This window comes from Electrona antarctica (assembly GCF_951216825.1).
Source record: "Electrona antarctica genome assembly, chromosome: 6".
In the NCBI taxonomy this organism is placed as follows: domain Eukaryota; kingdom Metazoa; phylum Chordata; class Actinopteri; order Myctophiformes; family Myctophidae; genus Electrona; species Electrona antarctica.
Window position 1 is genome coordinate 18,306,067 of NC_136811.1, and position 10,177 is coordinate 18,316,243.

Below are 10,177 nucleotides of genomic sequence, written 5' to 3' on the forward strand. Positions count from 1 at the left end.
GCGTGCGTGCGTGCGTGCGTGCGTGCGTGCGTGCGTGCGTGGATAACTGTTTGCCTTACTGTAATTCAGATATAATAAATCCATCCATCCCTTTTTCTCAAGGATTGAATAGTTCTAATAGAATTTCACGGCCCATTTCCCCCGATCAAACGCTTCTCTTTTCAAGCGGCGATCAACGCAGTGCTGGCCGCGGCGTTGCAGCAGGACTATACTTTGTTCACCACGCAAAGCCTGTTGTCGGCGTGTGCATTCAGTAGGAGAGCGGCTCATGCAGTAATTTGCGCGGGCATAATTGGTCTCCATATTATATCAAGATAATTGTATGCTAAATAACTAGTGTCCTCAGAGGTGCAGCCAGTGTCAGAGCCATGGGCGACGTAAGACAAAGATGTCACAGGCAGCGTGCTAATGATCGTTCTTAGCACCTGTCAGTCACTGGATGCACGTTGCCAGCTGCTATGTAGACAGGCCACCACGTTATAGAATATGCAATATAGCAAACAATTATTACTCTAATAGGTACATTTTTACACTGTTAAATTAACAACGTCAGATTCCACTTTATTGTACACCATCTGGAATGTTTGAACAAGAAAACAATTATGGGTGTCTATGATCAGAGCAGATGGTATGCTACTTGTGCCTGATCGGTGAAAAGTTAAAACGTCACTAAGTAACTTTTTTTGAATGAATAAAATGTAATTTTGTCCAATCTGCATAGGCTAGAGTATGTTAATACAATGTAACTTATACAATTGTTGTGGTTGTTTTTTGTCTCCCTGCTCTTCTATTGAGACATTTAGATTGTGTCAAAGGTCATGTCTCACCATAGACACAGGATCTGACATGCATTAACCTGATGGTCAAGATTCAATTCATCCCCTGAGCAAGCAGGCCGGCTCTATTAGCGCAATCCTACAAATGTCTGCACTTGTGCAGGAAACCGGATTCAAATCTGGGGTTGAAGTAGAAAGTCACATCTTTAAGTAGACAGGAATATGACCTCAAAGGTTTCCAGTTTAATACATTCTATTTGGAATTAATTGTAACACATACTGGGGTCTAGTGCGGTATTTATGCTGGGTTGCAGAATTCCAAGTGGCTCCGCTGGTCGTAAAGATAGGCATGTATTTTGTACACGTTGCCTAGTGCTATTACATCATGTGCAATATCTCTCATAGGTCACTTGTTTGTTTGACATGGGGGATGGACGATTATGTGTCCAACATAAAGTTCATGATGAAAGAAGTGCACAGAGTATTTTGCTGCCATTTGCCTTGACTACTGCATGTGTGCATGCAGGCCACAAGGTCTTCCTTATTGACTTTCACCCGGCGCGGCCTTGCACTTTGTCAGCACGAGCGGCTGCCTCGGAGACAGACGGGCGAGGCAGTCATACAAAGTGAAGTGCTTAAGGATTATCCCTGGCTCTTCAAGTTTCAGTAATTATCCTCCTGGAGGCATTCTAGCCGCACCGGAGTAATAATGGAAGTCCGTGTGTACGCCTGTCACCTCTCAAGAGTGGGTGGAGGAAGCCGGTGAGAGGCGCAAGACAGAGAAATGTTTGCCTTCCTCGTTATGTCAGCCACGGAGCACAATAGCGGGAGAGCCAACTCGCATTGTTCGCCGAGAAGATGAAACTAACACGACTGTTGTCTGCAGCTTAGCACGCAGCACACAGCTTAGTATGTCCCTCTGCCTGTGATAGCCAATGGCCGATGCTCCTCAAAGGGCAAGTGGCCGATGCTTCTCAATGGGCTTATGTTTTATATTATAAAGTGAACAATTTGATTATAAAATAGCACATGTTACGAGACAGACATTTCTTTGCAGAAACCTGTCAGCCGAACAAGACAACACATTCACAGTGGTTGCCGATCTGTGATTTGCCAGAAACAGTTAGGCAGAAGAAGTACGTCATCCTGGTTTGCTCATCCGATATTCACAAAGCGTGAATAAGTGTTTCGGATTCTAACGCTGACATTGATGGACACATCCGCTCTATCTGTCACTCGTTGCATTGGAAGTTTCTTTGCAAGTGCATGCCGGGGATCATGGAAAGCCTCTCCGATCTAAGAAAACACAACGCTTTAATTAAGAGTCAGCACGATTTCCCAGAGGGGAGATTGTCTTCTTCCATTAACTTAGTTTATCATACAATAAAGAGGTTGCCTTGTCCTTCCCTACCCAGACAATTGGTTTTAATCAGCCAGCAGGCCCTCACAGCTGATAATTTATGCTAAATTGACAAGGGTGGCGGATATCTGAGAAAATCATTATGACAGGGCTCAGGGCATTGGTTGTCACCATCTTTTCCACTTAACACCTCTGTGTACATGAACACATCTAAACTATACTGACAAACAAACTTAAGGGACCGTGTGTGAGATGAGTTATTTTCGACTACCTAGATTAGATTACCTACATTATTTGAAAGGAATCTGTTGTTTATGCACCATAATAGGTTGCTAGATGGATGTGCAGATACAACCATTAATTATGAGGGCAAACACGATTACAAGAAAGCTTTAATAATTAACCACTTAAAGCTGTTGACGGGATGTCCCAGGGCTCTATATTCTGTCCGCTAGTATTTCCCAACACACCAAATGTCTTTGCTGAAAATAGCTGATCTACAAGCTCACTGCGATGTATTGTGAGCTTGTAGATTAATGTAAATTCTAGACAAACCGACAGAATTAGAATGCTATATTATCAAAATCAATAAAATAGCTCATATGCTTACAAACTGCGAGCCTGTACATTTACTATTTACACTGTTTCACTGTCAAATGTTTGGAATTGTTTGGACATTTGGAATGTACGACTTGCGCAAAATAGAGATGGCAGGTTGAAAGTGGTTGAAAAATTAAATTGTTATTTACGAGCGCCACAGATAGAAATCAGAAGCTTGTAAATCAGAAGGTTCCCGGTTTCTAATCCATCCTCGGCTCCCGATGTTAGTGTTGTGGTGTCCTTGAGCAAGACACCAAACCCCTGTCTGCTCCCGATGAGCAGGTTGGAAACATAATTGTTTCCTCCGCCGTCGGCGTGTGAATGCAATGCACATTGTAAAGCACTTTGGATAAAAAATGCACCATGTATTTACCAAATAAGGTTCATACTCACAATCCACCTGCAGTTGGCTCACAACGATATAATAGGGGGAAACACTTAAACCCTTTATTGTTAATTGGCTGCAGTCCCCCAGGGCTACAGTACTTGATCCTCCAATATTGTTTCCCACAACATTGTCAGCATCAAATATCTGCCGAAAATACCAGATCTGCAAGCTCACAACCCGACACACCGTGCCCCTTCGTGAGCTTGTAGAGCTGGCATATTCACACAAAGTTCGCCCTGGAATAGGAACACTTAAGGGATGGAAAGATTCAACAGGTTTCACTGGCTGTCGTGTCTCTTTGAGCATAATGCAGTAATGTAATGTAACGTTGTGTAAAAGCAGGCCTGTGGAATGGCAACATCATCTGTGTCTGGTGGAGGGGGCGGGGGCGGGGGCGGGGAGTAGAAATAGACCCACATGATGGGATTATTTCTGACGGCCGCACAGCGCTGTGGCGTCCAGCATCGTCTTGTTTCCGACTTGGAATCTGAATGCAGACTGTGTGAAAGTACAAATTGTGATTTGAAGAAAAGGGGATGGGGGGGTGGTGTGGGGGTTGGTCAGTGGGAGGGATAGAGGCGGGGGTGGGGTGTGTTCGGTGGGTGGGTGGGTGTGGGGCGATGGGGGGGGGGGGGGGTGAACGCGAGGAGGAAGCCGGGACACAGGCGCGCTTCTTCTCTCGGCTCGCAATTTAATCACTGTATACCCAGGAAGTATTGACAGTTGTCCTGTGGATGCTATTAAAGTTGCTGTCCAAGGTTAAATGAAATTGCAGTTTATCAAGGCAGCGTTGAGAAAATAAGGGAATCTGTTCATGGCTGTTGATTAATGTGGAGCCTGATCAACACAAGGGGTTCATTAAGCTATACATCACCAGGGTAATTTAACATGTCATCGCGCCTGCTGTCGCTCCACCCCCCCCCCCTCTATACTGCGTGTGTGTGTGTGTGTGTGTGTGTGTGTGTGTGTGTGTGTGTGTGTGTGTGTGTGTGTGTGTGTGTGTGTGTGTGTGTGTGTGTGTGTGTGTGTGTGTGTGTGTGTGTGTGTGTGTGTGTGTGTGTGTGTGTGTGTGTGTGTGTGTGTGTGTGTGTGTGTGTGTGTGTGTGTGTGTGTGTGTGTGTGTGTGTGTGTGTGTGTGTGTGTGTGTGTGTGTGTTTATGAAATATGCTCCCGCATCACAATGTGTGGTTTGGTACTGCTAGTCTGGACCCTTCCCCCCTTTTTTGTATGGTGCTAACACCCACTTAGCACCCTGTGCTAAACTATCAGTGTCACAAAAACACAGAAACAAAATAGTGTTATGCTGCACAGTATAATGACATGATGACACATTTCAGTTCCCATGTCAGTGTCCTTCTGTTTAGTATAGGCCAAATTGTCAGTGAATGTGCAATGTCATATTTCTGTCATGTTACAATGTACCATAATGTCACTTCCTTTGACAGTTCACTCCATCCATGAACAGAACATGCAGAGTAACTCAAAATTTTAAATGTGTTCCTCTATAGAGCAGTGGTTGTCAAACCTTTATGCAGCTAGGTCACCCCTGTAAATAATGTTTTCATCCAAGGCACCCCTGATTCTGAATGACATCGTTACTTCATTGAAAATAACTTCATACTTTTATATTTAACTACGTGAACCCTAGCATCCCTATTCCATGGTGGAACGTTCACCAAAAATAGCAGATCTACAAGCTCAAAACGTGTCAGTTTGTACATCGGCTATTTTTGGCAAGGAGGTTTGGTGGTCCGTCTTACTAAGTATAGAAGGTTTAAGTGATATTGATAAATTCCAAATATTATCAAAGTACTCTGCGGCATGCACCCCTGGACTTGCATCATGGCACCCACTAGAGAAACCCTGCTCTAGAGTCACCTACCCACCTGTACAAGTGCAAGCTTCAAATGAACTTCAGTTTGCAGATCACCAATATTACATAATATGAAGTGCTTTATAAGAAAAAACACTTCTTAAACTTAGTTTACCAGAGTTCCCCATGGCTTAGAGACTTCTTTTTTCCCCCTCTACACCAAATCCCTACAAGCTCGCAAAGTGATCCGTTGTAGATCAGGTATATTTTCACCAAATCTTCACCCGAGAATAGGGGTTAACCACTTTCAACCTGGCGTTGCTACTTTGGCATGTCATATAGGCAGTATACAGATATGGCTAAATAAGTATGGTTAACGGTGGTAAAATTCCACCCTAAGGCCTCACTCAGACCTTTACTGCATTGCTGTATGCTTGTTGGATGAATGTTGTGTAGTGTCATGGCCGCCCCAATGCATTTCCAATGGAAGTCACATGGTTTGTAGTCCACATTTTGGACTACAAGCTGTTGTATGGCTTTCGGCTGTGTTTCGACTGCGCCCCTCCCCCTCATACAACACAAATGTTGTGTCAAACCATGTGACTCCCATTGGAAATGCATTGGGGCGGCCATGACACTACACAACATTCATCCAACAAGCATACAGTAATGCAGTAAAGGTCTGAGTGAGGCCTAACAAGGCTCTGGGTATATGTCCTGTCCAGTGGTGTAAAGTAACTAAGTACATTTACTCAAGTACTGTAGGCGTATACAATTTTGAGGTAATTTCATTTTTATTTTGCTTTACTGGAGTATTTCCAAATTTCTATTTTTGTACTTTTACTCCACTACAAATATTTGAAAACTTGAGCTATTGTAGATTTTGATTATTATTACAAAACATACATTAACCACTTCATTTCGCAATAGATTGGATATTTTCAAAAGATTGTTGTAGCCTACACAAACCTATGAAATGGGATATTCTGCATAATGAGTACTTTCTGCTTTTGGTACTTAAGGTACATTTTGGTACCAACATTTTCTTACTTTCATTTTATTTTAAGAATTTTGAATTCCAGGCTTGTACTTTTTTAATGTATTTCCACATTGCGGTATTAATGCTTTTCTTCAAGTAAAGTAAAGAAACGTGAGTAAACTCTTTCCACCACTGACCCGAACATACCCGAGGGTATGTCCTGTCCATCACGCATGCTTATCTTATCCTTTTATCAACCTTGTTCATGTGATCTGCGTGCAGCTCTGATGTCACCGCAGCAGACATGAATACATAAAGATATGCAAATCCGCCGTGCATGCGACCCACTGCTGTTGGGCTTTTTCCCTTTCTTTTTTTATTCTGCTGGATTTGTTTACTGGCGGATAATTGATGGTGCTTGAGGGACAGGCGTGAGTGGGACATGAATCACGGGGCGACGTGGCTCGTGATAAGGAGCTGAAAGTCGCCCGTAATTAAGCCGGGCACTAGAGACCAATTGTTTGCGGAATGATTTGGTCGGGGCTAATTGACACTAATTGTTTAATCAGATTTTCTTCCCCTCTACATCCGCAAACCGAGTCCACCCACCCACCCCCTGGTGCGTTCATCACACTGCATTTAGACGAGAGACCCGTGCTACTTGACATGAGATGTGGGGCTGGGTGGGCTGGGGTGGAGTGGGACATGGGCTGGGTCATGGGGTGGAGTGGGACATGGACTGGGTCATGGGTGGGCTGGGGTGGAGTGGGACATGGGCTGGATCATGGGGTGGGACGTGGTGATATCAGCGGCTCAGGCGGGGCGTGGGATTTAGTAGGTTCCCGGTTTGATCCCCGGCTCTCCCCGGGTTAGTGTTGAAGTGTCCTTGAGCAAGACACTTAAGGCCTAACAGGGTGATTCTCAAAGCTTTTAATTCGAATGACACCCACTTTTGTATGTAATAGGCCACTTGCGGGTCCATTTGGTTCCATTTGTACACTCTCGGAATTACAGACCCATAAGGGTCCATTTGGTTCTTAAATATCCTTGCATGGTTGCCTCTGCCGGCGGTGTGTGAATGTGTGAATGTCAGTAGCTCAGTCAGTAGAGCGCTCGCCTATATGGACCACAAAGTTCTGTCACCGCGCTAACTCAGAATATGAGGATAACACGGCTCGGTGCTGAGAGCTGATGATCGGTATTGCTCTCCACCTCAGCAATCTATCTCCCAGAGGTCTAGCGCATTGAACAGGGAATAGATACCCTCGTTCTCGGCTGATACAGACAATAAGCCACTCTGAACTACCTAAAGATTCTTAAAGCACATTGTAGCATGGGATGTGTGGTGTGACATTGGGTTAGGTTGGTTGAGGTGGCGAGTACAGAGGTGCTTTAACTACACAGCATCTTTTCCAAACATTATGCAAGTTTTGTAACTTAGTGATTATTCATGATATCCTCCTGGGTTCTGGCTGAGGGCAGGGGGACTGCCCATCATTTCGACATCCCGGTAGTCCGACTACGTGGCCGGTTAAGCCTCACCCCTGTGGCTTCGTGTGCAGTAACATGCAGTTAAGGTTAGGGGGCCAGTCGGACCAACCGGATGTCGGAATAATGGGTTGTTGGACAGGTGGACTGATGCGTCGCTCTTTCAGAATGAGAGAAAAATGTGATTGGTCCGGTTATGCATTATAAAGCGCTGTTAACAGATGGTGCTATTTGTGACACGCGTGCAGAGTCACTCCAACACTGCATCACTGCAAGGCATTCTTCTAACCGCCTTTCAAGCATGGAACTCTGCGCACCATATATCTACTGCATTTGAACGTGGTTAACATTGGTAACATTCTCCAGGTAATGTTTTTGACATGCTGCCTATATGACAGCCAGTGGTCATATATTTACGTACAAGTACATTTCCTCAAGTACTGTACTTAAAGGGAAACATCACCCTTTTTGCAAAAAAAAGGGTGAAAAAGTTATTTTAGATTTTAGCAGTGAGCCCAGTGTCTCTGATGTCATGGACACTGGCTCACTTACTTCCTGGACTATACATGTTGTCTCAGTAAGACAGCCCTCCCCCTATCCACAAGGAGCAGCAGTGCTCCAAAGCATTATGGGAATTGTAGTCCAGGAAGGAAGTTAGCCCAGTGTCGATGACATCAGAGACACTGGGCTCACTGCTAAAATCTAAAATATCTAAAATAAACCACATATTACACACATAAAGACCCCCAGGAAACTGTTCTAAATCTTCTAAACATCATTAACACTTAGACCGCTAGCATTTATTGATACATTATGATCTAATTCACGCCAGCATTTTTCCCAGTTGAGCTCTTATTTTGAAAAGCCACATTTCCAGACTTCAGGAAGTGAACATAAACTAGGAAGCTGAACGGGTCCTGGACGCGAGTTTTTTATTCCTATGATGGGAGGGAATTTGGAGCGCTGTGATTGGTTGTCAGTGGAGTAGGAAGCGCTGGGCTGTGTTTTGGACCGCAGTCACCGCACACAAGTGTTTATGCCTACTAGTACTCTGACTAGTAGTAGCACTAACCCTATCTCTAACTCTAACCTAAACATAACCGCAAGCAGGGGAGCAACGCACCCCTCACCAACCTTAATCCAAAAACTATTAACGTACCCCTCACCAACCTTAATCCAAAAACTATTATAAAATCCGCGGTAGTAAAAGAGTGGTAAAACGAGCGCTCCTAAACCTGAGCTATCCTAGGAATAAAAAACTAGCGTCCTGGACAGGCCTTGTTTACAAGATGGATCTATATATGCCGGGGCACTGGAGAGCTCCACATCGTCGGCTCTGTGCCATCTGTGCCATCAAATGCCATCTGGGACAAGGAATAGGAGATACAGGTGATTGAAAGAAACAGATAGGATGGATTATTATGGCGAGGACGATCTAAGATGGGCGACCCATTGTCATGACAACAACAGGTAGCTACCCGATGCTAACGCAAGTAGCATTATGGCTGATCGATCGAAAAAGCGCTATAAAAGCGCAATTGCCATTTAAGTACAATGTTGAGGTACTTTTACTTTTTTCAACACTTTTACCTCTATACTTTTACTCCACTACATCTCAGAGGCAAATATTGTACTTTTGCTCCACTGCAGTTATTTGAAATCTTGAGTTCCTAGTTACTTTGTAGATTTAGATTATTATTAGAAAACATATACATTAACCACTTCAGTCCTATATACATTTCAGCCATTTGAAAATAACCGAACACCGAAGCTCACACGTTTGTAGATCTGCTATTTTCAAAAGGTTTTTATACATTTGGAAACTCGTGAAATGGGACATTCTGCATAATGAGAACTTTCTACTTCTGGTACTTTAAGTACATTGTGATACCAATACTTTTGTACTTTTACTGAAGTACATTTTTGAATTTGAGTATTTCTACATTGCAGTATTGATACTTACTTAAGTAAAGCAGTACTTTTTTCGACCACTGATTTCTAACCGCCTTTCAAGCATGGAACTCTGTGCTCCATATTTCTGCTGTGTAGTTTTAACATGGTTAACATTGGTAACATTCTCCAGATAATGTTTTTGACATGCAGCGTATATGACAGCTCATCTTGTATAATAAGTGATTGATGGACGTGGTTTCCCTGATGCTGTGTAGCGTCTTGTTGCTGTGGTGAGACAGTGGTGGTGACGAGCTGTTGAATACAGCTGATTTATGACATTTGGAAACGGCTCATAAATTAACACCGTAATAATACTACCCATGATCCTCCTCCCATCCTGCCCTGCAGGATCCACTGTTGGAGAGCAAATAAGTACATTTACTCAAGTCCTGTACTTGAGTGCAATGTTGAGGCACTTTCACTTTCATTTATTTTATACTTAGCACCTACTGTCCATCACATCACAGAGGAAAATGTGCTTTGTAGTCCATATTTGCATATATATGAAATTGAAACCCTTTGTTACTATAGTTCATTTGCTATTATTAGATTTATTATTAGTATTAGATTATCAATACAGGCCATGCATTAAAGGACCACTTCACCACTTTTCAACCTATCTTCATATAATAGGTCCTCACTAATAATCATGATAAAATGGCACAATTTCTTTCTACTTGGTCTGTGTCTCATAGGAGGGCTGTGGGCAATTCAGAAACCCGTCCACCAGTGACATCATCGATGGGGAATCCAAGCTAATAGAAACTGCAGGCTTTCTAGTCCTGTAAAGTTGCAATGCGGAAATGGAAGCCATCGTTCT